This window comes from Equus quagga, chromosome 1 (assembly GCF_021613505.1).
Source record: "Equus quagga isolate Etosha38 chromosome 1, UCLA_HA_Equagga_1.0, whole genome shotgun sequence".
Classification (NCBI taxonomy): Eukaryota; Metazoa; Chordata; class Mammalia; order Perissodactyla; family Equidae; genus Equus; species Equus quagga.
The window spans coordinates 180385208-180392064 of record NC_060267.1 but is presented as its reverse complement, the minus strand read 5'-3'; positions in this window follow the sequence as shown (position 1 = coordinate 180392064).

Here is a 6857-nt window from a genome sequence, read left to right as displayed (position 1 = left end):
AACTACTTAACTCTCTCTGACTCCACCTGGCAGCACCGTTGGGGCACCTCATTACATCCTCACTAGGGTGGAAGTCTAGGCTCCATACTTGGCCTTTGCTGGTTTGGGTGGGAGTAGGGCCACAGTTTTTCCTGTGGTATTTGTCTGGAGTAGAGCATTATTTTCTAAAAGTGTTCTGTCTTTCTAGGCTGCCCTCTTCCTGATCCTCTGGCTAGAGAGAGCCGGCTTTTGTTGGGGCTTATTTTTATCTGTGCCCATTGGCGTTTCTGGGTTGTCATATTATTTGGCTCCAAGTCTGGTACATATGAGGCAGAGAGAAAACCCAGGAGCTCACCATCATGTCTTTCCTAGCATCCTGAAGTCCCTAGCTAGTCTGTTACCTTCTCCCCAACTTTCAGAGTCTTCTTGTTTTTATTTCATTTATAATGTCCATGGTCTTAGTTGTACTTAGTGGGAGGAATGGGGAAAAGTAGCTCCAGGCCATCTTCCCAGAAGTGGAAATCTCCAGGGGCTATATTTTTACTATTCCTTTGGTATCTCCACCTGTTCCAGAGGCATACGCAAAGTGCCAAGCACTTTTTAGGAAACAATATTTTTAGGAAACCATTTTTAGTAAACAATATTTTATCTCTTGTGAGATCGTTCATTCATTTGACAGATATTTTTCTGGGTGCAGAGGACACCACAATGGCTTCCTAACTGGTTTCTCTGTGTCCACCTATGCCCTCCCTGACATTTATTTGCCAAATAGTAGCCAGAGTGAGCCTTTACAAAAGTAGATCAAATCATGTGCTCTTCTCCCTAAAATGCTCCAATGATTTCTTGCCATAATTCAGAATGAATCCAGAGTGTTTACTATGAATAATTGAAGTAACAAAAAATTCGAATGTGAGGAGCACTGGAGTTCTGATTCTAGCCCCAGCTCTGTCACCAGAAATGGGTGTAACCTTCAGAAACCATCTAATTCCTCTGGGCCTCTCTTTCTCTGACTTGAAAATAAGGGAGTTTGGTGACATCCCAAACTTGCCACTGTCCCAAATATTCTATGAAGATAACAGACATGAAAACTTATGTACCATACATAATATTTTTCATATTTGTGTAGAAGTATAAATCTCCTTGTCTCTGAAAGAATCCAGAAAATTATCTGCAGTGATGTTACTTAGAATAAAAGTCTTACAATAACTACACAATCACTGCAGAATGGTCACCTCCTCCCGCTTTACACTGGCTGTTCCCTCTGCCTGAAATTCTCTTTTCCCACATATTCCTGGGGCTGACTTCTTATCACCTTTGCTCAAGGTCGCCGTCACAATGAGGTCATCCTGATACCACCCTATTTTCAGCTAAGTCCCTACTCCTTCCCTGAACCTGGCCATCACTATCCTTTCCTTGCTTTAGTTTTCCCCTTAGCACTTGTCGCCAAATGTCCTATGCATTATATTCATTCACTTATATTCTCCTTATTTTACTTATCTACCCCATTTGTTACCTTTTTCCTTCTTCTAGAATGTAATTTATATGATTGCAGAGGTTGTTTACTATTATTTTTTTAATGTTTCTTTAGGGCTGTTTATCCAACAATTTTAGGAGTGCCAGGTGCTCAAAAACATGTTGAAGGAAGGTTAAATTCGTATCTGGACAGTGACAAAGAGTGATGGAATGATTGAAATTCTCAGCTCTTTTCTTTCGTCAGTCTTCAGCTTTGTTTGCATATATCAGTTGCCCAGCACATTGACCCAGACTCCTGAAGGTGCGTTTCATTTAACTGCAATATCAAAGTAATGTGAAGAATTGGATTCTAGCAGAGCAATATTTAGGCTAACAAAATGCACAGCATAATGACTGTCTACTGAACCTACCAAGATTTTGTACGTTGGAGTGCGATCTCACGCAAAATGAAAGAAGTAATTCAGGCAGCACATAGCGTTGTTATCAAGACTGGTTTGTTACTGTGGATATTTCAGCCCTTGACAACTTTGCCAAATGTAGGTGCTGAGCTGTGGCTGGAGATGTGGGATGAGAGTGCAGAGTTCTTCTGGGTGTGTGCTCACCTGCATTTTTATGGACCCAGACGCCCGAGCTTGGGTCCTAGCTGCCCATTTGCATCTCCCTTTAGAAAGGAATTGCTCATCTATGAACCAGGAATGGCTCAAAGGCAGAGCTGGAGCTATTATCTTCTTAATTTGCTTTGAGGTGGGATTAATTCTATTATCAACAATTCTAAAATGCCTTTTGGAGAGGAGTACTTCGTTTAAAAAAACTGAAGACATAAATGTTCACATCTTCAGCCTGGCTACCAGCTTTGAGTCTGGTAAATATCTTGCTTAATGGTATAAGAAGAAAGACTGCTTTCAAAAATAATAAAACTTGATTTCTTTTATGCAGAATTTTCTGATGAGTTCAACAGTCTTACTCAGCGGCGCCTAGCCAAATCCTGGGTCTTTCTATGAGACGTGTAGAAAAAATAAAGAAGCTGAAGCCTGAAGGAGAATGTTCAGTTTATCTGGTGCCTGTGCCTTTGACCTCCTTCCAATCATCCTGGGTCAGTGTAGGTTTCTGCTGAGTTTTCGGTAGCAAGCGGGGCCTGCCATCTCCTTAGCCTGTCCATGACTAAGCCGTTTTATTTCTTGCACAGACCATTTATCTTGTTCATTACATTAACAACCACTGGGACGAGAAACAAGCTGGCCTGGACAGAGGCAGCTTTCCTAATTCATGTTCCCACATGAGACAAGCCATCCTCTACCAGAAAACAAAAGCAAAACAAACAGCTTCAAACCAGCCATCTAGGCAAACAAAAAGGCCTTCTTATGGCTTTTGAAGAATCTTCAAGTTGTCTTATGCTGCCCCTCAGTGAGAAGAATTTGCTCATCACGCGTTGTGGACGGTGAAGCTGTTGGTAGGATTTACCGTCTCGTTCTTTCGTTTTACGGAGAAGCAGGGCCTGCAGAAAATGCCATCCGTCATTTGAAAGAAGACAGAGTGGGAATGGAAGCCATTGCTAAGTCCTGAAACATCACTAAGTACTGATCCTGAACACTGGCTTAAAAATTTATCGCCTCCTGGATAACCTGTCCTGATAGAGCTAGACTGGTGAGAATCTCATGTACGATATGGTGTGTTCATAATGTTACAGGTCATTTCCTTTACTTTCCTAAACGTGTTTTTCAAATTGGTTTCAAGTTCATCCAGCTGCCTCTAGCAGAGTGGGTTGAAAGCCTAACTGCCCTAAATATGACAGATAGCCAGCAGCTGTTGTTGGAAAACTCGCACTGCCCTGGAGCCGCCTCAGCGCTGAAGTTGTGCTTTGCAAAAGCCACACACTCTGAAATATTTGTCTTTGTGATAAGCTTTTGTATGAAGTCTGTCCTGATGGTAACACTGAGAAGGCACATCCTGCCATCTTCAGCCTTTGAGTTATAAATCTTTCTAAGAAAGCAGAGTAAACCAAGAGATGTTATATGCATTTATCGACTCAGGGTCAATGTTTTCTACACTGATTTCACAGACATTTTCATTTCCTACACCACGTATCACAGAGTAGACTCTATCCCCATTAGCCATTCACTCTGTATTTTAGATTTACTTTATAATTTTTGCCCTGATAAATGTATTTTTTCACAGAGGTAGATAATATGGCAATATATAATGTCAAGTGGGTCTTTGGGAAGGAAATGGAATTTACAAAAATGATCCAATCCATGTGGATATTTCCCAGCTCATCTCGGTGCTCTTTTAATCCAAGCTTTTTCTTAAATACTGTATTTGCAGTTTAAGCCCTGCCACATGCTGCCGCTGCTGTTACAAAGATACGTTAGATTGATAGAATGATACTGCATTCTTTATGACTGGAGAAAATAATGACTTCCTCTGTTCTCTCTAATCATGCTTTTATGGTTTGTTTTCCAAAATACTGCATAGTTGACCTTAAAAGGGGAAAAAGACTGCACATTTCGTTTAACGAGTAATAAAAAGTTGGGTTCTCATTTTGCATTTAAACCTATGGGGAAGACGTTTTACTCTAAGATACTTTGATTATGATCCCTGAGTCTCAGACAGTTCTGGCTGACTCTGGCTGCTTGAGGACTGCATGTCTCAATTATTGAAAATAGATGCAATGGACTTTGACCTAATTACTTTCCGTGTCTCCAAGTTGAAAATTACTTTCCAGTCTTCCACGAGATTTTAGGAAGCCACTATTTCAACTAAAAGCAAAACAAAACAAAACAAAACTCATGCTTCATTTTTCCCCCCTTCACTATCTTACTTTGAAATGGTTCTCCCGTTACAAATCCTAGAGTAAAGGGTGATAATGATATAGTCTGTCACACCTTGATTACAGGTAGAGCACTTCTCACGCCCTCCTCTTAGAGAAGAACATGACCCGAACAGTTTTCTGCTGTAAAGTATACATTTAAGAAAGCTGGTCCTCTTCAAACCTTCAGGTCTCTTACATCCGGCAATCTAAGTGTCCAACGTCATTCACGTGAGTGGGAAGAACTCCAAACAGAACACTAGAGATAGTTAAAATATAACTGTTTTAAACACAATAAAAAGTATAACCAGTTCATTCCTTTGGAAATGAAATAACATTGTAGATAAGACGAAAAATTACTTTGGAACTTTCCTTTTCGTTGTTTGAGAACCTGGACTGCCCCAATTTTGGCTGCCTAGACCTTTGCTCTTGAGTTACCAGATTGAGGGATAGACTAAGTTTTGGTTTTGTTTTTAAAATAAAAACAGATTCACCAATTTTTTTACCTGTCAATTTGGGCCAGAGACTTTCAGTAAAAGTGCACTACATTTGTGTAATGCAGTGTCTAAAGACTTCACTGGTGCTGGTTAACTTAGCAAACTGCAAAATTCATATATGACTCTTGACAACCCATATAGTTTAGAAGTTTTACCTTAGTTATTACAGACTATATAATATTTATCTTCAATAAGCTTTTGGAAATTTCAAATAATATATTTTAGGAGATATATTTCAGGGAATCCGTATGCTTTATTTTGCTCTGACTGGCCACAAATGAGGAGCAATTTGATAAACGTATTTGTTTTCTTCTCGGGTCGATTGTAGAAAGATGCTCAGAGGTTCTGTTACTCTCGTTACACTTCTCTTAGATTTGGTATTGAATCCATGCCCTGTAGCCTCCTTTCAAAATAAATTATTAGTTTTAATGAAACACAAAATATTCATAATCTGTCTAATTCATTTAATGATCATACAAGAATTTGATGTTTCTATTGCTTTCTAACACAGTGTAGAAAACATGTTTCATTTATCACTAGGATTTATTTGACAAATGTCAACGTATTTTCTGCCTAAGTGGATCAGCCTTAAAATTTAATCAGAAATTAGTGACTAAATTGTCACTCAGTCTATACATAATCCAGGCAATGTACTGCCACTTTCTAAATAACTTTTTCAGATTTGTTATTTTCAGTCTTCATAATCCATGCTCATCATCACAGAAGTCTCACTCCATAAAGGAGGGCAAATAGCAACACTTGTTCGTAGGTTTGTGCGTGTCTAGGAGGGGCAGTGGTGGGGGGTGATCTTTGCTGCGTGTCCACTGTGCTCCAAATACGCTATGTAATTGCATAGGTCTTGTTTTCATAATGTGAAGTTCCTTGTTCCCTGACCATCGTGGCTTATGCCTAATTTTGGTTTCTCAGCTTGGACTGCTGGTTTCCTTATTGTTGCTTGTAGTAAAATGACAGGGTAGGGAGCTGTGGGGACTTTCTATTTATAGATCAGTGGAAGGATTTAGTTATAGGATCTTGGAGCTGTTAGGGACCTTCCAGCTCATCTAATCCAATCCCCTAATATTATGGAGGGGGACACTGGGACTTGGGGAGGTGAAGCAACTTTCTCAAGGTCCCATTGTCATTAAGTTGTGGGCTTGTTGTATTTCTGGACCATTCCATGCATTCCAAGTGTTATTTCTGTGGCTCACAGACAGGCTTTCTTAGGCTGGGATCTCCAGATCGGGTGGACTCCCTTATGTGGTTTTATTTGATTTCTAGATGTCCACCTTTGCTCGTGGTGCCATCTTGTTCCATCTCCTCTGGTGGCATCTGGATCTTTGCAAGTCTCTTGCTGTAGCCATGTTGAGCTTGGGGATTCTGAGCAATCAAACCAGAAGTTTGACATTATGAGGCTCGAGTGAAAGTAAATTAGGACTTATTGAAATGTACACCGGGAAGCTCAGCCACAAAATTGGTGGATAGGCTAAGCCTGGATACACAAGTCTTCCCACGTGTTTCATAATGCCTTCTTGTGTGCCTGCATTACTATTAAATTTTTATAAGCATTTTTTATTCAAGCCAGAGCTAGAAGAATGAAAAGTTTATGAAAGGATCAAAGCATTTATTCCTCAATTTCCTTGAGCTATAGTACGAATCCCTTGACATTGGTGAATCTATTTATAGAAACACGTGTTTGTCAGAGAAAAAGAAAACACCTAGTATCCAGCCAGTGAAATGCTCATTCTTTGTGTGTGTTTGTGTATCAGGGTATGATAAATGATTATTTCCATAAACCCATATTTTCTTTTTTGCTGGCTATGAGATATTGCTCAAAAAGTTACTTTGAATGCATTGTGAAAATAATCTCCTCTGGACCCTTTAACAACTACATTTTGTAATTTTTACTTCAATAACTATAAATATTGAATATATCTTGACAGTTCCTTAAGATATTTGTTGCAATAAATGAAAATAATCTTCCTGGCTTCCGCCTTCCATCTTCATGAAGTTCTTTTCTCAAGGAGGGTCGCAGGCGTGTTTGTGCCGTTACGGGGTGATATGCTTCCACCTTTATATTACGTAATAGGAGAGCCGCTCTCTAA